The following is a 27,992-nucleotide window of genomic DNA, read 5'->3' as shown; positions in this document are numbered from 1 at the left end:
TGTCCACCACACCACCAATTTTGATGTCATCACAAGCTTTTTAAATATGCCACCTGCGTTGTCATTTAAATTGCTAGTGCAGATGACACACAGCAGTGCACCCAGTGTAGATTACAACTGCACACCACTGATCACATGCCTCCGAAACAACCCTCTACTTCCACCCTCTGTCTCCTACCACTAAGCCAAATTTGTATCCAGTTTACTTGCTCACCCTGGATCCTGTGTGAATTCACCTTCTGGGGCAGCCTACTGTGTGGTATCTTCTCAAAAGACTTGCTAAATCTAAGTCATGTTGAAAAATGTGAACTAACCCACATTGGTGCAAAAAAAGCCCCAAAAAGCTGTTCTTTATGGAGAAAGGTTGGTAACGCTGAAGTTCAAAGGGACCCAGTTGTTCTTGTATGCCTGCAACTGAAGACAAATTTGCAGGTGCAGCAGCAACTAGGAAAAAATGGCACTTAAAACTTCTTTATGGGAATATTTGAGGACAAGACCATAAGGTGTCTTGCTGCAATTATATAGAGACCTGGTAAATCTACTCCTAGAATATTGTGCATAAAGTTGGTCTCTTTACAAAAAAAACGTACAGTTCTTTGAAAAAGTTCAGGAAAGATTTAGCAGACTGGTTCAAGGGATGGGAGGTTTGTCACATTAGGAGAGATTGCAATACTTGCATCTTTACAAAGCACAGGGTTGGATTGCTCAAGTAACCTGTGCAAAGGTAATTTACAGTTAGTTATTACCATGCATATTCCAGACAACTGCTAATGTAGATGCTTTCCCTACTTCTGCCTCTCTATACTCTAATTTCGTGATGTCCCAGAAAACCTACAGAGTTATCAGTGCTACTGTTGATTCATAAAATCCAGTTCAACAGAAAAGAACTCACTAATCAAGTTTAAAAATGATCGCAGAGGAAATCTCCTCCCCTGCATGGAATGAAAAGGAAAGAGAATTCAGTATTGAATCTGATTGTGTTTTTAAGAATAAACAAACTGGGAATGCAATAGAAAACACTGAATCCAATAAAGAAAAAATATTATAAATGAAAGAGATCTGAAATAAAAAACACATCATGTTGGGCAGCGTTTGAGGAGAGCGAAATAGGAGTTTAACATTCCGGGTTTATAATCATCCTGTAAAACATCTATTAAAAAACTCATTCCATGACCTAAGTTAAAGCTAGCAAATTTGACTTAATAGGTTCAAATTGGCTTTGCTATTTAAAATAATATAGCAGTAACCATGCACAAAAGGACAGGACACATCCAGTGATGAGCCAATCAAATAATGGCATATTATAAACAACATGACAGGAAGTGCTACTGTTGGTGTAGTGAGAGTTATTGCCATCTAGTGGATGAAAAGGAAAAAAATATAACATGGGAGGGGTGACCTACTTTAATTAAGATGTGTCAAGGGTGGGGTAATGGTGGTTTGATAATTGAACTTTGCTGTGCTGTGTCTATGATACTAAGTAGTCGGTATATTTACCTCTGAGTAATGAGTGTGGCATGTTTTTGATTGGGCATTCAGAAGTCATCCAAATGGAGAGAGAAGTGTCCAAACTTGGACCTCTTTGCAGAGCTGAATGGTATTAAATATTATTGTTTGTACTCAGTGCTCACAGGCTCAGAAGTCCTCAAAATTTCTACACCAAACCCAAATGGCTGCTACCACTGTTTTCCAAGAAAATGAAATGCAGGAATGAACACTTTATTCTCTGTCCAACTTCAAATTGCCAATGTTGCATTTTACAAAACTACTAGCCAAATTCTGAAATGTCTACATCACCCTAATTTAGAAACAGTCCAAGTGAAGTTTGGTTTAATGGTGGGTCTTGTCAGAAAGGATTGTGAGATTAATCCTGGGAGGAGATTCCTTGTACAAAGCTTTGCCCATACACAAAATATAATTGCAGGTCATTTATTAAAATTCCTATAAACAGACTAAGGAAATAAAGATAAACGGATACAGGGTAGAATGGAAAAATGAGATTTGTCTTTTCAGAATGGGGCTGCTGAGTCAGATGACCATTTGCATTTATATCTGTAGATGGCAGATATCTGGATTGGGATGTGATGATTCATGATCCAGAAATCCTAGTCTCAGCTACCAGTGGAAACAACTTTCTTGCCTCTATCTTATCTATCCCTTTCATAATTTTATATGTTTCTATAAGATCTCCTCTCATTCTTCTGAATTCCAGTGAATACAGACCCAAGCGACTCAACCTCTCTTCATAGTCTAACCCCCTCATCTCTGGAATCAACCTGGTGAACCTCTTCCGCACTGCCTCCAAAGCCAGTATATCCCTCCTCAAGTAAGGAGACCAGAACTGCAAGTAGTACTTCAGATGTGGCCTCACCAATACCCTGAACAGTTGCAGCATAACCTCCCTGCTCTTAAATTCACTCCCTCTAGCAATGAAGGCTAACATTCCACTTGCCTTCTTGATAGCCTGCTGCACCTGCAATTTTTGTTCAAGCACTTCCAAGTCCTCCTTCACAGCAGCATGCTGCAATTTTTTGTCATTTAAATAATAATCTGATCTTCCATTTTTCCTTCCAAAGTGGATGACCTTACATTTACCAATATTGTACTCCATCTGCCAGACCCTTGCCCATTCACTTAACCTATCTATTTCTTTCTGAAGACTCTCCTTATTTTCTGCACAATTTAGTGTTATCAGCAAACTTAAATATATTACACTTGGTCCTCTCTTCCAGATCGTTAATGTATATCGTGAACATTTGTGGGCCCAGTACACCGCTCACCACTGATTGTCAACCAGAATAGCACCCGTGTATCCCAACCTCTACTTTCTATTAGTTAACTAATCCTCTAGCCATGCTAATATATCACCCCCAACTCTATGCATCCTTAACTTATGGATAAGCCTTATAGTGGCACCTTATTAAATGCCATCTGGAAATCCAAGTAAGTAACTTCCACCTGTTCCCCTCTATCCACTGTGCTCGTTATATCCGCAAAGAACTCCAGTAAGTTTGTCAAACAAGACCTGCCTTTGCAGAATCCCTGCTGGGTCTCCCTGATGGACCCAGTTCTTTCCATCATTCTAGAACCTTCACTGGATTGCAAGGATCCCTCTCCAGCCTAATGAGAAACCTTAACAAAATAAAGGTTGGATGACAGGAATTAGAGGTAAATTTGCCTTTGAGGAATTTTGATGGATAAAACATCGATGGCTCTCAGAAATGCAATAAGGAGAGATTTGCAAAGAGGTATGAGGGTCCAAGAGTCCATAAAAAAAGCATAAAAAAGCTATATTTGAAGGCACCCAGTAGCAGTAGCAGCAAAACTTTGCACTAAATCTCATAAGATATTTGGACAGGTGAGTGCAACCTTAACCATGTAGTTGGGATTTAATGAGCTTAAGAGGTCATGTTTCAAAAAGGCTTGGATCTAGTGAGCTCAAGCCACAGACAGGATATTAGAACTCAATAGATCCAAGAATGAACTTTATGTTGACGAGACCATGAAATCTCATTGTTCAGAATGAGAGTAAGGTTTGTTTAGCTAAAATATTAGAAAAGTAGTGAAAAAAACAATAATTGGGAGAATCATACTAGAAACATTGCGGAGGAGGAAGGAACTATCTGTCATAAACCCTGCCTATTTAAATTCTTGTATTGATAACTAATTAAAATAATTACTGTTAAACATTATAAACCCTGGCTGCTTTCTATATTGCTATACCTGAGATACATGACATGCGCAAAACTATACGTAGTCTTAAAAAGGAAATGCAAAGTGTTCTTAAAAAATAGAATGTAATGACATAGCATAACAATAAGATAACTTGTGCTATTATGTTGTTTTATTACATTAGGATTTTGCTCTTTCTCCTTGCTAATTGAAAACTGTATTACTGGGATATTGTCCAAAAATTTGAGTCAGGTCTTTTAGGTGTGAAGTGTGAAGAGCAACTGTTAATTTTAGTTCCAATGTTGATATATTGTTTGACAAAAAAAGTTAATAATGAGTAGGAGAAAGTGTTGTGAATATAGAACTTAGCCAAAAATCATAAAACTTAGCCAAAATATCATGGAATGTGAAAGAATCAAGGAGCTGATTGCCTGCTTCAGCTGTATTGTTCTAACAGTATATGCCCAGCACAAAGATAATGAAGGATTAATTTAAGTGGAAAGAATTCTCAAATTTAATTACAAGAGTAGAACAATTCATTATTTTTCAATTATTGGGGCATCACTAAAATATTTAATTTCTATTTCCCTGTGGTTTTTAATACTCGACATTGTAGGAATTGTTTTTCTCATTTATCTATGTCCTTTGCACACAATGTAACAGCATTCTTTAGAATGTTACTAAATAATTTGGTTCACTTCAGTTCTGCTAGTCGGATCTTAGTGATAAAATTCTAATCTGTGGGTGAGTGCATCATAAGTTTATCCCATAACAAGAATGGGAGTTTGCAGTGCAAGCTGACGGTTCAACACTGTATTGGAGATGCTGTTTCTGCATTGAATAACAAGGTCCTGAATATAATAGGTTCCATGGCAATATTTACAGAAGAAACATGGGGGATTGCCTGGTATTCTAGCTGATACTTGTTCTTCAAACAACGTAAGTACAACAATAGTTATTCTTTTTGCTGTTGGCTTTTGCAGCATGCAATTTTCTTCCCACATTTCCTATATTACAGTAGCAACTGGACTATGTTACACTTTCTTAGCTTCAAAGTTGTCTGAAACATTGCGAGGTGATGAAATACAAGTGGAAGCTATTTATTCTTCATTTCTGTTTTGTTCTGGGCTAATTACAGTTCTCATAGTTTGGAACATCAAGCATTTTTATTGTATGCACTTTTCAAAGAATCTCTCTGAAATGTTTGAACGGTATGAATGCTTTAACAGCGATCTCGTGTCATTTATTGTTACTGGTTGGAAAAAGCATACATGTCCTTCCTTGGCTAAGGAGATCAGAGCAATGATCCATGAATTGCCAAGCATTCAGCAGAAGGAGTATTATATGTAGAAACAGGGAGCTATGTAGTTTGGTGGGTTGTTATTTTGCTGCAGCATAACATATACTATAAATTATAATAAGAAATAGATATTAAAATTAAATAAATAGTGCAAAAAGTGAGCAAAAGGTAGGAAGTTTGAAAATGAAATTCATTTTTAATTGACCAATTTAAAAACACTGGGATTCAGAGGTAGCTTGAATCACAAAGTTGACATTTGGTTGAGGGAAGGAATGAGAGATTAATATTTGTAACAAAAAATTGGAGTTGTCAAAACACAATTGTCATACAGCATTGGGCAAATCACCCCTGAAGTCCTATGCATGGGTTTGGTCCACTTACCTAGAAAGAATTTACTTACTTTGGCATGAAGCAAAAATTTATTAAACTAGTTCCTGGAATGAGGAGATTGCCTGTGATGAAGGTTGGCTGATATTCCCCAGAGGACAGAGTGACAAGAGATGCTTTCCCTGGAATATTGAACAGTTTTAAGGAACCAAACAAGGAGACACTAACTGGAAAATGTGGAATAAGAGGTCACAAAATAAAGGACAGAAAAAATATCATCACTCCTAATGGGAATGATTAGAGTCTCCTGTTTGAAGCTCTCTTCCACGTGGATGATGGTGGTGGCATTTTGAGAATCACATTTTTTGATTTCTCTAGTGACTTCAGTACAATCCAGCTACTTCTTCTGAGCTAGAAGCTGCAAAGGTTGGGTGTAGACAAATCCACTATCTCCTGGATTACTGACTACCTGACAGATAGACCCCAGTTTGTCTCTGTCAGCGGTGGTAGTGAGTGGTACATGGGAGTGTCCAGTCTCCATTTCTGTTCACACAGTACACCTCAGACTTTCAGTACATCTCTGAGTCTTGTCACTGGCAGAAGTTCTCTGATGACTCTGCGGTGGTTGGGTGTATCAGGGATGGGCAGGAGTAGGAGTACAGAGGACAGGTGGACAAGTTTGTGGAGTGGTGAATGTGGCCAAATCCAGGGAGATGGTGATTGATGTTAGGAAGAAGGGGAGGGTGACGAGTCCAGTACACATTCTGGGAGAAGAGGTTGTGGTTGTGGAGGAGTACATGTTCACCTCGACAATAGACTTGACTAGAAAACCAACACCATGGCTGTTTTCAAGAAGGGGATGAGCAGACTCTATTTTCTAAGGAAGCTGGGATCCTTCAATGTGTGCAGCAGGATGTTGGAGATCTTTTACCAGTCAGTTGAAATGAGTGCAGTGGTCTTTGCTGCTCTATGTTGAGGAAACAGCATCAGTGCTGGTGTTGTAAAAAGACTAAATAAACTCATCAGAAAGGCTGGATAGTCAGTGAGGCAGGTAACCATAGGTAGTCATTGAAGCCTGTTTGAAGCAGTTGGGGTACTGCAGACTGCTGAAGTGAGAGGGTAATGATATAAGTGAACACTCCAGCCACTTGATCAAAATATGCACCCATCTCGGACACATACTCCATCTGGCCCAGATGCTTTTCGTGGGCTCATCCTCCTGATGGCTGGTCTCACATTGGCCTCAGAGACTAAAATGACAGAGTCATTGAGGGATGGTGGAGTTCATAAAATTACCTCCATGTTTTGTCCGTCAAAATGAGCATAAAAGCCATTAACCTCATCTGGGAGCGATATGTCGCTTTGTTTTATTTTGTATGCCGTGATAGCATTTAAGCCCTTCCACAGCTGTCGAGCATCCTTCTGTGATTCCAGCTTGGTCCACAATTGCCACTTTGTATGTGACCAGGGCAGGGCATGCACAGCATACGCAGGGCCTTGCAGTGCGCTATAGAACATAAAGGCCTAGAGGTACAAGTAGTGCCCAGAAAGTGGTGACACTGTATGCAGGGTGATGAAGAGTTTGCTTCACTGAGTACAAATGTTGGGAAGTTATGTCACAGCTGTGCAAGACATTGGTGAGACCACAGTTGTAGTATTATGTGCAGTACTAGTTTCTTAGCTATAAGAAAGATGTAACTAAGCTGCAAAGAGTATAGAAAATATTTAGAAGGGAATATTAGCTGTGTTATGCTAGATAGGCTGGGGCCGTTCTCCATGGAGTGTAGAAAGCTGAGCAGTGATCTCATAGAGGTAAATAAAATCATTAGGGGCAAAGAAAAGGTGAATGACATGGTCTTTTGCCAGGGTAGAGTAGGCTAAAACTAGAGGGCATAGGTTGAAGTTGAGAGGGTAAAGGTTGAAAGGGGACCTGAGGAGGAGCTTGTTCCACACAGAGGGTGTTGAGTATACAGAATGAGGCTGGTACAATTACCATGAAGAGGTAGAGACAGGTACAATTACAACATTTTTGGCTGGTACATGGATAGGAGAAGTTTGGAGGGGTATGGCCAAATGCAGGCAAATGGGACCAGCTCACATAGACACATTGCTTGACATCGATGAGATGGCTTTGTTTCTCTGCGTTATGTCCTTGAATTAAAACTGCAAGTATTGTTTTCTGATTTTTGACCTGAAGCATTAACTCTTCTTCTGTCTATGTTTCTTGTCTTGCTGTGTATTCCAGCATTTTTTTTTACGCCTCAATTAAGCATGGCGTTTGCACATGGAGTTGTTCTAAGACAGTTATAAACATCGGCCCTTCATTTGGCATCTTGGAATGTTACTGCCTGCCTTTGCAGTGCAGCACCAGAACTTCCCAGGGTAAATTTCCAGCACCAGTTCCCTGCTTACTAATACCCAGAGTTATGGGAGTATTTCCAAGTCTTTGTTGGATATGGCTCCATATCAGAAAGCATAGGCTTGTTTGTTTTTCTCTGTAAGATTATTTGTGTAGGAATAAAGAAGATTTTGAAAGTGCAGCATGTGATATAGTTACTCAAGCTGGGATGACCTGCTACTAGACTGGATGAGTGCAGCTTCAGCTCTAAAGGAGCTTGTTGCCAGCACAGGATAGCCCAGCACATCACCCACCCTCAAAATTCATTCCCTGCACCACCAGCACACAATGGCTGCAGTTTCATGTCATAAGGAGTAGTGGTAGTGCAATCGACTATGATGTTCTCCTCAGGGGTTGTCTACTGGTGGGTGCTCAGTTGGCTATAGAGGCTGATCCAGGATCCACATATCCTGGCATTCCTTTAATGAACAACTGTGTGTTTAATGTGGGGAGGCTGATGCACGGGCGGCCACTACACACTCCTTGTCAAATCAGGGTCAGGGTACAGTGGCATGCCTGGGGACCCTTCACGGCTGCAGCCTTCCTCCATCTTCACTGTCATTGAGATGGGTCATTATCTTCTGCCAGGTCCACCGTTGGGATCTTGATTAGATCGTTCTTTGTCTGGAAGCTCTCCCTTGATGCTACCATCATAGGTGATCCTACCAGGAACTAATTGCCAGATAGCTAATCGCCAGATGACAATTGCCCTCAGGATCTGAGGAACTTAGAAGCCTCTCCACTACGGCAGGGTGATGATCCTCAGACAGGTACCATCCAGAGGACACATAAGGAAAGGCATGAGTGTGCACCAATCTGTGTTGGAATCTGCTAGAAGCAGTGTGCTTAATGAAATCTTTCACACCCAGCCATCACAACCTCCAAATATCCCTCGATGACTGTCCATGGCATTTTCTTGCTGAAGTCATTAATTAAAAATCCAATCAATCATGTACGAACTAACTCTGACCATGAGGAGCAATGACGTTTTTGTTCTTGCTACAGTGGAGCCTCCCAGAGGTTTGTCGATGTGTCCTACTGTGGTCTTGAGCTTCTTCTTCTTATCGTGCCCACGGACAGTCTATACATGGCCCAGCCAGAACTGGACACATTTTTGCACCTTGTTGTTGAATTCAACAAGATCTGCAACAGCACCAGGTTCCTCTAGCGATGGGCATTGCAGGAGATGTTGGATAGTTTGTGGCTCAGTTCCACATTCGCAAGTTGTCAGGCTGGTTGTATATCCCCATTTGTTTAGTGACACCTTCTTGCTGCGCGTTGTGGTTGTAGAATTGGTTGAAACAGGGCCGCGATGTGAACGCATCTACCTTGGCCCGTCTTGAGCTCATAATCCTACATTATTTAGGGGAAGTACTGCATGGATGGTCTTTTGGGCTGAGATAATGGACCAAGACATGCGGATTTCATAGATGCTACCCCTTTATAAAAAGGGGAAAAAAGACTACTTGCGCACATCACTGCATTATTAATGACCCTTTCTAAAACAAGTCTACTTTCTTGGCATCAAAAGAGCTAGCATTTAGTCTGCAGAATCCTCTACATCATGTACTACAAGGTTGCAGGCACATATTCCAACATCAACTCCAGCAATGCTTCTTGCTGTTAAACTTCTTCTGAAAGCAGGTCACATAAAAACTAAAGTCAGAATGTTTCATTCTAAGCCACAGACAACTTTCAGTGAAAAATAAACAAAAACAAAATCTCATCGATGAGCTAATGCACCAAGTTAACACAAATCCCAAGTGAACCCAAACAATAACCATCAAATAAACATCAAGGCCATTAGAATTGTGGCTGTATTGTCATTTTCCTTCAAAGCTACCCCCATTCAAAAATTGCTATTGCATTTCTCCAATAAACATACTATTTAAAGTATGAAGTTTGGCCACTAAAATGAGGCTCAAAGAGAACAATGAAGTTTTTGCACATGTTCTTTGAGATAAAAGCACAAACAAGATATAATTCCTGTCCTAGTTATCTGTTGTGTTGATAAACCCTTCATCTCATTATGTCCTTCACAAACAGCTATCTTTAGCAAGCAGGGAAAAGAAAATTGGCTCTTACCAGTGGGTCCTTTCTGGTGCAAACTATTTAACTATTTTTGCTTCCTATAAAGTTAAATTAAGCTCGTCTCAGGAAGTTTCCATCATATTAATTGTGAGGAAATCTACTTAAAAGTTGATCAAATGGTGCACTGAATTCCCATAGCCTTTCCTTTCAGAATAGAACATTGCTCACTCATTTCTACAGCTGCTGTTCAAGAAAAATACTTATTGCGTCACACTGGTACTGTTTCCATGACACTGATGACTTTAGCAGCACCATAGTAACCACACAGGATAGGATTAAAGTGATGCAAGAATGAGAAACACTCTTTCAATTGATCAGATTGATTGCGGCATTTAAGAAAGTAGAATTTTAATGAAAGTATTAGCAAAATGATTTCATGGTTATAAATTATGGTATTAATAATTTGTTCTTAGTCATAGGTCATTCAAAGATTAGAAGCTCCCAAGCAAAGTAACCAAATGTGATTGCTCAGTACATATGGTAGAGCAAAAGCAGATGAAGTCTCTTGGATACATTGCCAATTTTGAAGTTCTTGAACAATGTCAAGTTTTAACTGTATTAACACTGCATTTTTACAAACTGTAAGATCAACTTCATTAATTTCATTTTCCATATACGCTTACATGTATTAGACTTTTACTGTAGTGTCTTAGCACAACATGCAACTAAAACAACATTGAAAAATTATAAAGAATAAAGAGCTAGATAAAAAGAAGTGAAAGTTAAAGTACAGATATGGACTAAAATGTGCATAAATACATAAACACCAGCATGTATTTACAATGTACACAGCATTATAAATCAAAGCGATTTAAAGTGGTTTACTTTTTGGTGACTGAGGTAATAGGTAGAGGGGCATGCTGGGGGGGGGGACTAACTAAAATGATTGATCAGCTGAATTGCCTGGGAAAAAAAAAGCTTTTTAAATGGTGGGAAGTTTTTGTTTAATTAGCCTTATAGCACTTTCCAGAAGGGAGCTTTTGTGAAAAGCAGTTTGCAAGGTGTGTAGTGTCCACAATAAATTGTCCTGCCTGCGTCTTTGTGCTGGACATATATATGACCTACAGTGATGGCAGACTACAGCCAATGACATTTTCTGCTGATCTGATAGTTCACTGTAATTTTCATATATTAGCTAATACTGAAGTACAAAGACATAACGTAGTCGTGCAGCAAAAAAAATGCATTAAGTCAGCTAAGCATAATTTAATATTGTCATCAGAGGAACAGCTTTAAGAGTATTTCTATTTATTCCTTTACCGAGCACTGACTCAAATGTTCACTTTTCTGTAGTCCCTGCTTGGAAGAGTTTAATGTTCCAATGCCTTCAAAGTAGATTTCACTCTTTTATTGTGTGCTGGTTTTGCCCTGATGTCCAATCAGATTCCCTGCAAGAAACGTGGTGCACCTGACCAACAGTATGTTAGAGACAGCACTGTTATGGATTTGTCAAAAATCATGTGCAAAGCAAGACGTTAGACGTCCGATAGGATTCATATTGAATGATCCCAGATACTGCCTCGCTGCCTCACTGATCAATAGGGAGGTTTTATTGTAACTTGGCCTATAGAAGTCATGGAATAGCAAGAAGCAGATGAAAGCAGAAGGGAGAGAGGAATCTGTGAGGGTATGTCCCTTAAAATCACCTGCCCTGATTGAACAGCAATCTATGCCAAGTGTTGTACACACCACTGGGAAGTGTGGAGCGATCAATGTGACAAAGATTATGATATGTGCCTATGCTGTACATTGTATAAAAAGGCTGCAGTCGCTGATGGAATACGAATGGTGAGTCCTGTGCATTGAAAATTAAGGCTGGCAGATATCATATACAGGTAGTCTCTTTAATTGATATCTTATAGGCAATCTCAACAGAATGTGCTCCCATACCAAATGCTGGAAGAACTCAGCATGTCAGGCAGCATCTGTGAAGAGGAATAAACAGTTGAAGTTTTGGGCCAAGTCCCTTCATCAAGACTCCCAATTATTTTGTGAGTGAAGATCATGGGTTGTACCATAAAGCTTTAAATTACATTGGTAAGGAAGGGAATAGAGCATGGTTTGTGATGTTCTGAGGCACAGGACTAATGGCAGAATATTGTGGCAAAAAGCTGAGACAGAATGCACATCAATGTGCTTGGCACTGTTTTCGAATGGACATGATTTAATCTGGAAAAGAATATGTTGGAGCATCCTGCCAGGGTCGAATTGTTCTTATACACAATTTGTGAAGCGCCATTAGTGGATCCAATTCTTGGCTCCTATGAATTCTCTGAAAATTGATAATGAGGTCTAACTTTAAGTAAGTAGCACAGATAGGCCAGACATTGTGTTAGTAAAAAAGCAGGAAGATGTGTTCACTGAGAATTACAGCAAAGTGAGCCTCTCATTGAATATAGCATTCGGAATGTGGCGAGAGTGTCCTCAGGGACTGAAATGCTCAAAATCAAATGTAATACAATCATCAGAAAAATATCAACTCTGACGAGGAGCAGGAGATCGCGGATTGAGTTGGAGACAATTCCTCGTGGACTTTACTCACCAGGTTTACTCTGTCTTGTGGGAGAGTATTAAACTGAAGCAGGGCAAATTAGAAGACCATTAGACAGGAACTAGAGAGAGTTAATTGAGAAATTGAGAACAGCTGTTTTTGGGCAAGTTCACATCTAAAACATGGAGGGTATTTAAAGACCAACTGTACAGAGTACAGTACAGGTATGTTCCAGTAAGAAAAAAGGACAAGGATAGCAAGTTAAGAGAACCTTGGAACTAGAGATAGAGAAACTAGAGAAAGCGTGATACTAGATCTCTTACTAAAAAATGAGACAGGGCAGGTGACAGAAGATTGTGTCAGGAAACACTTTCCATCTAGTGATCATAAATTAAAAGGCATCCGTTTGTCTTGCGAGACCATGGATCTGCACCTGGAAAGTCCTCACTCTCCAGGGCGCAGGCCTGGGCAAGGTTGTATGGAAGACCGGCAGTTGCCCATGCTGCGAGTCTGCCCTCTCCATGACACCAATGTTGTCCAAGGGAAGGGCAAGGGCCGATACAGCTTGGCACCAGTGTCATCGCAGAGCACTGAATAGTTAAGTGCCTTGCTCAAGGACACAACACACTTCCTCAGCTGGGGCTCGAACTCACCACTCTCAGATCGCTTGTCGAATGCCTTAACTACTTGACCACGTGCCCACATGATCATAATTCCATTATATTCAAGGTAATTATGGAAAACCATAGGTCTGGGTCATTGGGTTGAGATACTAAATTGGAGAAAGTCAATTTTAATGGTATCCGAAAAGATCTGGCAAGTGTGGATTGGGACAGGTTATTTTCTGGCAAAGGTGTACTTTGTAAGTGGGAGGCCTTCAAAAAAAAATAAATTTTGAGAGTACTGAGTTAGTATGTTTCTGTCGGAAGAAAAGGCAAGGATAACAGGTTTAAGAAACATTGGTTTCTAAGAGATATTGAGGCCTTTGTTAAGAAAAAAAGGAGGTTCATAGTAGGTGCAGGCAGGATGGAAGAAATGAGGTGCTTGAAGAGTATAAGAATGCATGAGAACACTTAAGAAGGAAATCAGGAGGGCTAAAAGAAGACATGAGGTTGCTCTAGCAGACAAGGTGAAGGAGAATCCAAAGAACTTCCACAGATACGTTAAGAACAAAAGGATAGCAAGGGACAAAATTGGTCCTCTGGAAGATCAGAGTGGTAATCTATGTGTGGAGATGGAAGCGATGGGAGAGATCTTAAATGGATTTTTTTGCATCAGGAGAAGGACATAGAGTCTATAGATGTAAGGCAATACAACAGCAAGGTCATGGACCCTATACCGATTACAAAGGAGGAGGTATTTGCTGTTCTGAGGCAAATTAGGGTGGATAAATCCCCAGGGGCTGAGAAGGTGTTCCTTTGGACCCAGTGGCAGGCAAGTGCAGAAATTGCAGGGGGGCCTGGCAGAGATATTTAAGACATCCTTAGCTACAGATGAGGTCCAGAGAACTGGAGGATAGCTAATGTTGTTCCGTTATTTAAGAAAGGCTCCAAGAATAAACCAGGAAACTATAGGCCACTGAGTCTGATATCTGCAGTGGGAAAGTTTTTGTAAGGTACAGGAACCAGGTATGTAAGTATCTGGATAGACAGGGACTGGCTATGTGCATGATAAGTCGTGTCTAACCAATCTTATAGATTCAAGGAAATTTTCAGGAAAGTTGATGAAGACACTGGATGTTGTCTATGTGGACTTCAGAAGGGCCTTTGACAAGGTCCCACATGGTAGATTAGTCAAGAAGGTTCAGTTGCTTGGCATTCAAGATGAGGTAGTAAATTGGATTAGGCATTGGCTTTGTGGGAGGAGCCAGAGAGTGGTAGCAGAGGGTTGCCTCTCTGACCGAAGACCTGTGACTAGTGGTGTTCTGCAGGGATTAGTGCTTGGTCTATTGTTGTTTGTCATCTATATCAACAATACGGATGATAATGTGGTAAGCTGGATCACAAATTTGCAAATGGCACCAAGATTGAAGGTGTAGCAGACAGCAAGGAAGACCTTCAAAGTTTGCAACGGGATCTGAAAATGAGCTGAAAAATTGCAGGTGGAACTTAATGCAGACAAGTATGAGGTGTTGCACTTTTGGAGGATCAACCAGGGTAGGTCTTACAAAGTGAGTGATAGGGCACTGAGGAATGTGGTAGAGCAGAGGGATCTGGAAATAGAGATCCATAGTTCTTTGAAAGTGGCATTACAGATAGATAGGGTTGTAAAGAAGGCTTTTGGCATGTTAGTCTTCATAAATCTATATACAGGAGTTGGAGTGTAATGTTGAAGTTGTATAAAACATTAGCGAGGCCTAATTTGGTGTAGTCTGTGCAGTTTTGGTCACCTACCTAGAGGAAAGATGTAAATAAGTCTGAAATAGTTTAGAGAAAATTTACAAAGACGTTACTGGGATATGAGGACCTGATTTATAGGGAAAAATTGATTAGATTAGGACTTTATTTGCTAGAATGTAAAAGATTGAGAGGAGATTATATTGAGGTATGCAAAATTATGAGGTGTATAGAAAGGACAAATGCAAGCAGGCTTTTCCCACTGAGGTTGGATGAGAAATCAGCTAGAGGTCATGGGTTAAGGGTGAAAGGTAAATGTTTAAGGGGAATATGAGGGGAAACTTTTTCACTCAGGGGGGTGGTGAGAGTGTGGAATGAGTTGCCAGCACAAGTGGTGGATGCAGGGTTGATTTCAACATTTCAAAGTATACTTATTATCTTAGTATGCATACAAAATACAACTCTGAGATTCCCTTAAAAAATGGATGAGAGTGGTATGGAGGTCTATGGTCCAGGTACAGGTCAATGGGACCCTAGGCAGATTAATGGTTCAGCACAGACCAGATGGGCCAAAGGGCCTGTTTCGATGCTTAAGGTACTATGACTTTATGAATCTATGCTGGCCTTCATCATTTAGAGCATTTTATAGAAGTTGGGAAGTCATGTTGCAGTTGTCAAAGCTGTTGATGAGGCTTGCCTAGAGCACTGTGTACAGTGTTGGTCACCCTGTTGTAGGAAAGATGTGGTTGAAATGAAAATAGTGTAGAAAGGATTTTTTGAGCAATTTGCCATGATTAGAGGGCCTGAGGTTTGCCAGGCTAGATCTTTATTTCTTGGAACTTAGGGGAATAAGGGGCAACCTTATAGAAATGTTTGAAATGATGAAAAGTATAGATGAGATGGATAGTAATAGTTTTTTCTTCAGGGGAGGGGAGTCCAAAACAAGAAGGCATTGATTTAGGGTGAGAAAGGAAAGATTTAAAAGCGACCTAAAGGGCAAAACTTTCATGCAGAGTATGGTGAATATTTGAAAGGAGCTGGCAGAGGAAGTGGTTGTGGCAGGTACAACAGTCTCATTTAACAATTACTTAGATAGGTACATTTCGGCATGGGACTTGGGGGATACGGACCAAATACAGGAAATTGGGACTGGCTGGCTGTGCTCAGTATCTGGCTTGGAGTTGTGATGCAAATATTACTTGCCACCCATCAACCCCAGTAAGGGTATTCTCTAGGTCCCTACACTGGGTTGCTTCATGAACTGATGAGTCAGATCTGAACACTGCATTCATCAGCAAACCTCCCAATAAAGAAAGGTTAGGACCAAACAGGAAATCCTGGGGCTGTGAGGCTGCCGGGTCACTGCTTGGTTCTTGATTAACGTCTTGAAAAAAAACGCTTGCTAAATATCTATAGTAACACATAAAATGCTGGAGGAACTCAAAGGGCCAGGAAGCCTCTATGGAAAGAAATATATAGTTGATGGCTCAGGAGCAGGAATGTTTACGATTGCCAGGCTTTAGATGCTTCAGAAAGGACAGGGAGGGAGGTAAAAGGGGTGGGGGTGTGACACTGTTGATCAGAGATAGTGTCATGGCTGCAGAAAAGGAGGAAGTCATAGAGGGGTTGTCTACGGAGTCTCTGTGGGTGGAAGTTAGGAATAGGAGAGGGTCAATAACTCTACTGGATGTAATAGTCAACATGGCTTTGTCAAAGGCAGGTCGTGCGTTATGAGCCTGACTGAATTTTTTGAGGATGAAGGTAGAGTAGTAGATGTAGTGTACATGGATTTCAGCAAGGTATTTGATAAGGTACCTCATGCAAGGCTTATTGAGAAAGTAAGGAGGCATGGAATCCAAGGGGACATTTCTTTGTGGATCCAGAACTGGCTTGCCCACAGAAGGCAAAGAGTGGTTGCTGAAATGGCTAGCACAAGAGGGCACAGTTTTAAGGTGGTTAGAAGTAGGTACAGAGGAGATGTCAAGGGTAAGTGCATGGAATGGGCTGCCAGCGACAGTGGTGGAGGTGGATATGATGGTGTCTTTTAAGAGATAAGTACATGGAGTTCAGAAAAATAGACGGCTATGGGTAACCCTAGGTAATTTCTAAGGTAAGGACATGTTCGGCACAGCTTTGTGGGCCAAAGGGCCTGTATTGTGCTGTAGGTTTTCTAAGTTCTATAGTTGATGTTTTGGGCTGAGACTTTTCATCAGAAGGTTATTAATAAGTGCCTCCACCCAATCGTCGACTGTATATTCTTTTCCAAAGATGATGCCTGATCTGCCGAGTTCCTCTGGTATTTTGTGTATGCTAATCTGGATTTACAGCGTCTACAAAATCTTTTGGGTTTATGTAGCTAATTATCTAATTAATGTTATTGGATGAGCAATCTGCAGTTTAACATTTTATATCAATCAATGACAACCACTGGACTTGGATCCGCTCCTTTATCAGACCATCATAAATATTCAAGAGGCCCATAAGAAAAGGTCACCACCTCTGCATAATCTGGTCTGCATACATCTCCATTCATCACATTGAGTTTGGTTATAGCAAATAGTTGCTATAGTAGTTAATACAAGGACTTGGGATGTCAGTTGGAAGAGACAAAAATAATCCCTAGTTGCTTTGAGGAAAGGTCATATTGATGAGCCAAGCAATCAACCAATATTCTCAAATCCTATAACAATGAATTTTTAACTATGGTTTGTACTACTGACAGAGAATGAGGACAACATGGAGTGTTGCCAGCCTAACTAAGTAACTATATAAAGTAGTGTAAAGGCCAAACACCCTTTGGGATTTGGGTCTCTGATCCTTCGATGAAAGATACTAATGGGCTGCAATAGCCAATGGAAGGCAAGATGGAATTTTCATTACTTTCATTCAGCCAGGGATAATATTGGAGCCATGCCTGCAATTATTTATATCCTTTGGGAAACATGGTAGCTGGAAAGAATTTAGAGCACATGATCGATTGAAATGAGTAGCTCAGTGCTCCCAGTACTCACTTCCTGAGGTGTATATTCTTGTCAGCAAGCACTGTTGGTCCCATTCAATTGAGCTTAGAGCCATTGAACTTTGGACTGATTTCAGAAGCATTTTCTATAAATAGATAGAGTGAAGGGGCACAGCAATAGGAATTTTTTTAAAGCTATGGCTCTTTTCCAAGTATTGTAAATCAGGGCCGGGATGAGGTAAATAATATATCCAGCTGAAAAGCTGCTTCACGTCTTGCCAACATAGCAGAAAATAACTTGGACAAGCATGAAAAATGTTCCTCTTGAATCATGAAATGATTCCAAATTCTAAATAACACTTCAGTTTAATTCCCTGTAACTTCACCTTGGTAACAATAACCCACGGCTTATAGCGGCTGCATTGATGTGGCACTTCTTGCCTATTAAATGATGTGGCTGGTGTATAATGGCAGTGCTGAATAACGACACTATTTCTGTTGCTCATCAAGATCAATGTTGCCTTATTAGGAATAAATTGATCTGCATCATTTGAATTTGTTTGGAAAGTTGTTTTATAATAGCCTGCTGACTTCCCAAACAGAGGATAGCTTTGAACTTCATAACATGCCATGACTGTCGATTTTCAATTCATACATTTGCCCAAACCTAACTTCATCAGGCTTAATTGCTGTTGTGGAATTTTCAGCAAGGCAAGGGTTTAAGTGAAGTCCAGGCAAGGGTAGTTTACAGATGTGTGTTCATCCATCGTTGACGTCGATGAGGACCTCGACACCATTATGGTGGTGTTGAGACTAGCGCGTGATTTGGATTTAAGTGAGGGAGAGTTCCGCAGCATCAACCCCACTCTCTCTTCCCAGTTCCCATCTGGATCCAGTGGAAAGGCAGAGTCGAGATGGCTGGAGATGGGACTAGACGCAGTGGATGACCAGGACATCTTTTACATAGTGTGCAGTCAGCCCAGGCAACTGAGGCCTTTGGAGAGAGGTCTTTGAAGAGCTTAACTTCCCTTTGCACAGCAGATGAAAATGAAGGATTCTAATGTGACAGTTCCTATTAGTTAGTTACTTTACTAATTCTGAAGTACTATTGGCCTTTAATGTGGAAATTCTATTAGCTATTAATACTTGCATTACAATAGTGATTAGTGATTGATTATGCAAATAAGGAATATGAACATACATAAGGTTACCAATTGATCAGTATCTGTATACAACTAGGAAACTCAGTATAAAAATGGCATTTATTTGTTCAGACTTTAGAGCAGAGTGGTGACAGGGGCCATGCTATCCTCCTCGTGCACGTTAACCAAGTGTGATTGAGGAATGAGTGTGAGTTTTCAGAGACCAGATAATCGACGATGACACTGTCAGTGAGCACTTGTCATTAGTGAATGAGCATAGATGTTTCAAACTAATTCAATACACTGCAATTTATAACTTTAATACTGGCTATCACACTTTGGATGACAAAGTGGTTCATAAAATATGAGGGGTGGTTGATAAGTTCATGGCCTAAGGTAGAAGAAGTCAATTTTAGAAAATCTAGCACTTTTATTTTTCAACATAGTCCCCTCCTACATTTACACAGTTAGTCCAGCGGTCGTGGAACATACGGATCTTTGACCTCCAGAAGGTATCCACAGCAGGGGTGATTGATAAGTTCATGGCCTAAGGCAGAAGGAGATGAGTTATATGGCTCTCGTTACATGCACATGCAGTTCAACTCTTTGAGTGATTATGCAGAAAGTTTGAAGTTTATAACTCATCAGGGGTGATTGATAAGCTTGTGGCCTAAGGTAGAGGGAGATGAGTTATTAACTTCAAACTTCCTTACATGATGGAGGCTGTTCCTGAATTCCTGAGTGTGTGCCTTCAGGCTTCTGTACCTCTTACCTGATGGTAACAGTGAGAAAAGGGCATGCCCTGGGTGCGGGAGATCCTTAATAATGGACGCAGCCTTTCTGAGACACCGCTCCCTAAAGATGTCCTGGGTACTTTGTAAGCTAGTACCCAAGATGGAGCTGACTAGATTTACAACCCTCTGCAGCTTCTTTTGATCCTGTGCTGCAGCCCACCCAACGCCCCCCCAATACCAGACAGTGATGCAGCCAGTCAGAATGCTCTCCACAGTACATCTATAGAAGTTTTTGAGTGTATTTGTATTTTAGATCTTTTATGTCCCTCTATTGGTAATGCTGACCAGGTGGGCACATGAATAACCCTGCACCAAACATCAAGTATCAAAGAGAGAAGTTTAAAGAACATCTAGCTGTCTCCATTCATTCATCACCCTTTCACAGAGGTTCCCTCCTTAACTCTCCATCCCCTCTAACACCTCCCCTGCAACTGTTTTTGTTCCTTTCCAGTTCACAGACCTGAAACACTAGCTCTGTTCCTCTTTACACAGATTCATTCCAACATCGGCATTGAATTATTAAGGTGACTGTTGCTCCACCTCGTTGACACCTTCCACAAAATGAGTTGCTTCATTACATGAGGATTAAAATCATAAAGAACAATGAGAAAAATAAATTGTTTCACCAGTGATGTAGTCAAAGAAAATAGACTTGAAATGTTATTTAGAATTTAGAATTATTTCATAATTCAGAAGTATCTTTCACAGGCTTGCCCTGGTTATTTTCTGCTGTGTTGGCAAGACATGAAGCAACATCTCAACTGGATATTGCTGTTCCTCTCTACTCTACCTACTTATCTAAAAATGCTTCAGAAATTGATCCAAAGTTCAACTCTAATCTGAACTGAACGGGACTAACAGTGTTTGCTCGTAGGGACACGCATGTGGACAGTAGTTGTTGGTGAATCCATTGGTTGTCCTACCAACCCTAAACATAAGAGCTAAGTTGTTTTCAGCCAACAAGCTCTAAACATAGGTGATGTAGAATGATTCAATAATAATTATAATCCAATAAAATGTAAATGTTATGACAATAAATTCTCTGGTTAGGAGTACACAACAAATTATATTTGTTGCACAGTTAATGTCCTAAAGACTTCAAGATGCTTTGTAGGCAAACAAGGGACAAGGAATGTAAAGGTTGATCAAAAATACCGAGGGGAAATTAGAAAGGAAGACTTCCCACAACTATTTACAGTTGATACACATTGGAAGTAGCTGTCATAATGAAGAAACACGGCAATTAATGCACCCACAACAGCAGTGTGACGTTGACCGTAACATTTGTTAATATTGAATAAGGAATAAATATTGGCCAGGATCCCTGGAATTTAACTTCTGCTCATCTTCAAGATGGAGCCACCTTGTGTGTCCATCTGAGGACAGGAAGATTCGCAGTGTGACACATAACCAAGGAAACCACCCTCAACAGTAATGAGCTCCTTCTCTGCAGGACTGCCATGTCAGCCTAGAGCTTTGAACTAATCTCTGGAGTGGGACTTGAAGGCAACCAATGATGCTGCAATAAAATAAAGGGATCTACAAGAGTTATTGCAATACTGCATAACGTGATTGCAAAGATCAATTTGTACAGATCTTACAGCCTTCACTTTTGTATTTCTAATCTTACATTGCAATAAGATGCACTCACAAAAATATGAATGAAAATGCTCTTCTGAATTGTTTCACTACCACACCATAGTAGTTTCACTGCCACTAGCATAAAGCTTCCTGACATGGAATTGTCAGTACTGTGAGCTAAATATATTGGCTAAATGGATGACCATCAAGTTTGTCACGTACCCCGTGACAGGTTAAAGAACCAGCAGAGATGGAAAACACTTTGGAGTCCAGTATTGCTATTAACTAATAATATTTATTAGTAACTATGCTATACAGTAATATAAATGTAGATAAATCAAACAGGTTAGCAATGATTATATATAAGTAAATATATCAGTAAGTGTGGAAATATATATGAAAAACCAAGCTTCTTCAAGTCTAGGGGTAAATAGATAGTCTTACGATGATGAGTAAAGTTCAGTTCGGTTTGTGGATTTGAGTTGAGTAGTGACGGAGAGAGAGAGAGGGAGCGATTTGAGTCTTCAGTTGAGCTGACCCCGTCAATCTTCTCGTTGTCTTCCAAAATCCTTTAAAATTCACCGACTGTGACTTCAACAAAGGGGATCGTTTTTCTGTAGTGGAATCATCAACCCAGACAAGGGTGGACACACGGACACCTCCCCACCGGTCAATCCCTTTTCTCACTGCAAGAGCCACTGATCGATCCTCCAAAAACCCACTTTTTCTGTGGGCACAACAAAGCTCATTCAGTGTCCAAAAACATGTGCCTGAGGTCTATCATCTGACCTCTTATTTATCTCACCGCACTGAGTACCAACTGTTGTTCAAATAACTCCTCCCATCTTTGTCTGTGTAGAATGCACTAGCGAGCCATGTCCTTGGAGAAAGTATAAACATACTCCAGAGAAACTATAACCTCAATTGTCCATCAAATAATGTCGCCCTCGGTCACCATAGCAACTTACGAGCTGCTCGGTGCTCTCTCTCTTCAACTTAGCAGAAATCCAAAAGTTCCTCATGTATTAAAGTGACAGTCCAAAAGTTAGTCTTTGTCTCTCTCTCTCTCTCTCTCTCTCTCTCTCTCTCGCTCTCTTTCTTTCTCTCTTTCTTTTCAAAAGCACAGTTCATAGGGGTAATTTAGGACCCCATCTCAACTTCCAATGATATTCTTACTGATGTTTACTACAAGACATGATAACCAAAACACCGGTCTCCTGCCTGTTCAGCAGTAACACTGGTTTTAATTTCTGTTTGATTTTAAGAGTAGAAAGTGCAATGATTTGGATGCTTTGCAACTTGTGACAAGACTGAATTATTCTAATGTTCCTCTCTTGTAATTGATGAAGTGTCGAATAAAGACAGCTTCCTATTTCTCAAAAATTCCTAAAACAAGCCAATACCTTAACTTCCTATGTCATTTACAATCTAAGGCATAGTTCAATTTAAACGTCATTTCATTGTTGAAAATGCATTGCAACATAACTACCAATCGAATAATTTCTCATCTTTAAAAAAAGTTTACAAACTTTGTAGGGTTATCTTACAGTAATCAAGGGGCCTGGGCTAATGATCAGAATTGCTATCGCAAAAATAGAGATTTTAAATTCATTAATTAACTAAATCTGGAATGAGGAAAGGAAAAGTGATGGTGACCCCTGAAATTACAGAATTGTTGTTAAATATCCATCTGGTCATGAATATCCTCTAGGGATGGAAATCTTCCATCCTTGTCAGAATGTTTCCCATCATCATTTGTGATTTTTATTAGCAACCTGGATGTCGGGGTAGAAGTTTGCAGACGACACAAAGGTTGGTGGTGTTATAGATAGTGTAGAGGATTGTCGAAGATTGCAGAGAGACATTGATAGGATGCAGAAGTGGGCTGAGAAGTGGCAGATGGAGTTCAACCCGGAGAAGTGTGATGTGGTACACTTTGGAAGGACAAACTCCAAGGCAGAGTACAAAGTAAATGGCAGGATACTTGGTAGTGTGGAGGAGCAGAGGGATCTGGGGGTACATGTCCACAGATCCCTGAAAGTTGCCTCACAGGTGGATAGGGTAGCTAAGAAAGCTTATGGGGTGTTAGCGTTCATAAGTTGAGGGATAGAGTTTAAGAGTCGCGATGTAATGATGCAGCTCTATAAAACTCTGGTTAGGCCACACTTGGAGTACTGTGTCCTGTTCTGGTCACCTCACTATAGGAAGGATGTGGAAGCGTTGGAAAGGGTCCAGAGGAGATTTACCAGGATGCTGCCTGGTTTAGAGAGTATGCATTATGATCAGAGATTAAGGGAACTAGGGCTTTACTCTTTGGAGAGAAGGAGGATGAGAGGAGACATGATAGAGGTGTACAAGATAATAAGAGGACTAGATAGAGTGAATAGCCAGCGCCTCTTCCCCAGGGCAGCACTTCTCAATACAAGAGGACATGGCTTTAAGGTAAGGGGTGGGAAGTTCAAGGCGGATTTTAGAGGAAGGTTTTTTACTCATAGAGTGGTTGAAGCATGGAGTGCACTGCCTGAGTCAGTGGTGGAGGCAGATACACTAGTGAAGTTTAAGAGACTACTAGACAGGTATATGGAGGAATTTAAGGTGGGGGCTTATATGGGAGGCAGGGTTTGAGGATCGGCACAACATTGTGGGCCGAAGGGCCTGTACTGTGCTGTACTATTCCATGTTCTCTGTTCTATGTTCAATGTGTTGGCTCTCCGCACTATTATGGAGGCACTACAGTTCACGGACAATCATTGAAGGGCAGGGAAGCTCATCCCTGACAGTGATCTGTACTTCCTATGAGTGAATAAGAAAATAAACCAAGGAAAAAGAAATCACACACAATAATACAGAATCTCTAACATTACCTGTAGTCCCCATACTCATTGATGTTCAGAGTTAGAAAGCTACAGGCAGTTATGCAAGTGAAATATTCACAGACTAGGGAATCTGATGCTTTAATATTCTGACAGATCCCAGACCTTCTTCACTGCAGCAGAACAGGTTCATTGCACCTCATCAGGCACCAGAAATAAACCGTGTGGAGAAATCACATATCACAGCTGGAATCAGACTGGAGACAAATGTCAGACGGTACTGTGTTACGTATTAAATATGTTATTGCACTTGAAAATAAATATAAGCATGTTGCCCTTCACAGGATGTTGGGTCAATTTTCACAGTGGGGTGCAACCTGAGATCAGTCAGCAATTCACAATTGTCTCATGACTATTTTCCATTGATGATTTTTCACAGGTTTTATGAGACATGACTTTATGTGAATAGCAATATATAATCAATAAATGTTAAAGTTATTAAATCTCATGTAAGGCCTTTATAATCAAAGAACTATTGAATTTTAAAATAAAGATTTTGTGCTTGGTGCTTCACCTCGATTCTCAATACAGTTTTCTCAATAATGCTGTAACCTAATGCCTTCAAACCTAGTGCAAAACAAAAACTAAAGTACTTACTCATCTTGGAGACATTCTGCTAATTGTGAATGTGGGAGGTAGCTCCAAAAATTAAGTTAGATTTTCTGGCTGTAAGGGCACTAATAAACACATTTTGTGAAGGTTAAAAAGAATTTTTAAAACAAGTAATACTGTATCCCTCTCTAGAAAATAACTTACATTTTTATAACGGATTAATAATTCATTAATTCAACATGGGTAGTGACTTACACAGATTTTTATTACTTATTTTCAGTAATAATTTTCTTTGTTTTACCAATTCACAGCCCACATTTATTAAGGAGTAGCTATTTTTTTACAATTACGCTGGTCAAAGTGAATTTCGTAAGTGGTAAAAGCATATAAGTTTGAGCAGACACTTGAGAGAAATAAGAATTCTCAACAGAAATGCAATTTTGAATCACCTGAAAGGGAGACTTGACTTCTTTGGAGTTAAGGTATGCTTACAAAACAAACAAAATGGGATCAAACTACATGGCATAATTAAAAATATGTAGAAGGTTAATCTGTAGATGCATGACAGAAAAAGCAGAGCTCAATAATCTGCAGAAAATTAGAATTCTTTATTGCCTGTGGATACTAATAAATTACAATATTAAAGTAGCAAACAAGGTGACAAGTTCTACCAATTAACAAAATTGTACATTAAAGAACTCTTAGATTCCCTGAATGATTCTACAACCAGCCTCATCGGATCTGGAAACCTCAGTTCAAACTAATCGATGAAGTCTCTCAACTAGTGCAGGCTGGGAATGAAAATTAATTGTGCTAGTGTGAATCGAATCTTTAACATGAGTCAGGTAAAAGAGAAAGGCACATTTATTTTTATTGAAAGATGAGCCTGGCACTTTTTATTGTGTCTTTCACAGCCAATGGACATTGCAGAGCTTCATAACCTACACACTGCTTCAGTTAGTGTTGTAATAAAGACTAACAAATTGTTTCCTCGGACTCTGCTGTGCACAAAGTGATAGCAGAACAGATCATCCATTTTACTTTATCTCTGTTAGGAATAAATATATTGGCTGAGACTTCTGGAAAATTCTTCTCAAGTAACAATAATTCAAAGGGATTCTTTGAGCCCACCCTGTCACAGTTCTTCAGTGCTGTAGTGATACAGTAGAGCAGACCTTTATTAGCATGCTCCAAATGGAGTCAAGTCCATTGTTTTACTGAAGATATAACACTTCTGAATGTCTTATTTATGTCTCTCGTTTGGTTATGTGATTAAAATTCAACTCATGATGCATACGTATCACGTGTGACACTAAATTTTCAATAGAGTCATAGAGCAATACAGTACAGATACACGCAATTTGACTCAACCAGTCCCTATCCAACTAGTACCAATTTCCTACATTTGGCCTATATTCCTCTAAACCTCATCCCTCCAAGTGCTCCTGCCTCAACTATTTCCTCTGGCAACTTGTTCCATGTACTCACCACTCTCTTCATGAAAAGTTGCTGCTCAGTAAAATTGACAAAAAAAGTCCAATCATTTTACAACTCTGTCAAAATCAAACCGAACATTCAAAATCCTACAGGATTTTCTGTTTCTATACCCCAGGTAATTGCTAAAATGTAGGGACATGTTCGGCACAGCTTTGTGGGCTAAAGGGCCTGTATTGTGCTGTAGGTTTTCTATGTTCCTATGGAGGCATGGGTACTCTCTGTGACATTCATTTTGCTAAATGCTTCTGAGATGATTTCTCTAGCAATGGGAAAGATGCTCATGAAAGTCTTTTTATTTTGACTTCTTGTATTCATTCACCTTCTTAAAAATTTCTCTCATTTCAAGAGCTTTTGTTTTAAGCAACTCATTTTCAGGACTATGCATGAGAATGAAAAAAACGGCAGGTTGAGGATATTTAGTATGTTAAACAATTTGTCACATTTTACTCATAGAAAATAGTATATAGGTATACAGGTAAACTATTATGTCAAAACATAAACAATCACTTGTTTTTTGATGCCATTTTTGCCAATGCTATGAAACATCTTAATGGACTAGAGAAAAGATTCACACCTGAAATATTTCTGTCATTCTTCAGTGGTCCAATAGCAAACACATCAGGTTTCCTTCTCAGAGACTTAACCCTGGCATCATGGTAGGGTAGACACTGGAAAGTGTTGAGCGTCGTCATAGCCCTTCCACAATATCATGTCATCTCACTTACTTCGCAATTTCAAAATTGCTATCTCTAACTCATTTCCCTCTCTTAAACGCAAGAGCTTCCACAGGTACTGGGAATCCAGAGCAATACAGAAAATGCTGGAGGAGCTCACCAGGTCTATCACCATCTATGATTTACACTTTTACATTGACATCATGTTCATGCTTCACCAACTTAACAGATACCCAACTGTTGTAGGGAAAAAACAGTGAGGGCTAATAATGAACAAATACTCTTTTGGATTGTGCTAATATGGTTTCAGGGAACTGCAAGCAAGAACATAGACAGAATGCAGCAGTGATGACACCTAAGTTTCTGGAACTTCACAAATGTTATAGCTTACGCCCATTGTTGTCATAGAAAATTGGATTTACTGTTAGACCTATGAATTATCATTTTATTCTGCAATCAGGACCTAGTTGGCTACTTAATTAAGTCTTCCTGTGGACACCATTCTTTTATCAAAGTGTCGTTTACTGGTACCCTCGTCGGCTGACTTTGTAAAAGCTGTACCAAACTCATGCTCATGTCGCTCACCTTTCCCCCAGAAGGACCAGAATCCTGTCATTGGGTTTGGCAGCTCGTGTGCCTTAATCACCAGGAGAGCTACGTTGGCTGGAGTCAGGGCTTTATGCTATGGCTCTTGTTAGGGTCACCCATCCCAAGAGTGGTCAACCGGTCCTCCGGGTTTGGGGGCTCAACTCAGTGCCAACAGCTCTGACTGGTAAAACAAAATTGTTATGGAAACAGCAATGAGGAATCCATCTACATCTGAGTGTGATGGTATTCCCAAGTCTCCACCTGGCACCTGCATGACTGATAGCAGTGAAAACCAAGAGGATGCTACTGACATGATGAAGGAAGTTTAACACCACAAGGGATGGGGGACCTTCTGTGCTGCCATAAGTCCCAGTGGTGTAATGAGGAGTAAGTAAATAGGTAGGATCAGCTTTGGCTGGGCTTCAGTTTTTAATATATCATTCGCTATTTGGAAAACCATCTCCGTGTAGCATCACAGTTTGCTCCTACACCCACCATTTTTGTGCCCAGTTTCTACGGCTTCATTTTAAATCTTTGAGTGTAATTAATTGATGCTTGTTTGGAACTATTCGGAAAATGTTTTGGAAGCCAACTCATTTGTCTTGTGAATAGTTTAATTGTGTTGGTTTCAGTTCAGTAATGCACGTTCATCTTTGTAGGTCAAGTATAAAATGATTATTTTTGGTATCCCTGACACCCTTCATTCTCTGCACATGC

At 40.1% G+C, this 27,992-nt stretch overlaps 1 long non-coding RNA gene across 1 annotated transcript in view; it reads left to right on the top strand.

Moving 5' to 3' along the window:
• The first annotated feature begins 4,463 nt into the window (after positions 1-4,463).
• Positions 4,464-27,992, top strand: part of LOC134347670 (uncharacterized) — a 56,178-nt gene continuing 32,649 nt past the window's right edge. Inside the window, exon 1 of the long non-coding RNA XR_010018226.1 lies at positions 4,464-4,611. This is a non-coding gene — a long non-coding RNA (uncharacterized LOC134347670). The remainder of the gene's footprint in view (positions 4,612-27,992) is intronic.

This window comes from Mobula hypostoma, chromosome 6 (assembly GCF_963921235.1).
Source record: "Mobula hypostoma chromosome 6, sMobHyp1.1, whole genome shotgun sequence".
Lineage (NCBI taxonomy): Eukaryota > Metazoa > Chordata > Chondrichthyes > Myliobatiformes > Myliobatidae > Mobula > Mobula hypostoma.
Note: the sequence above shows the minus strand (reverse complement) of the source record. Positions and strands in the feature narration are given on the sequence as shown.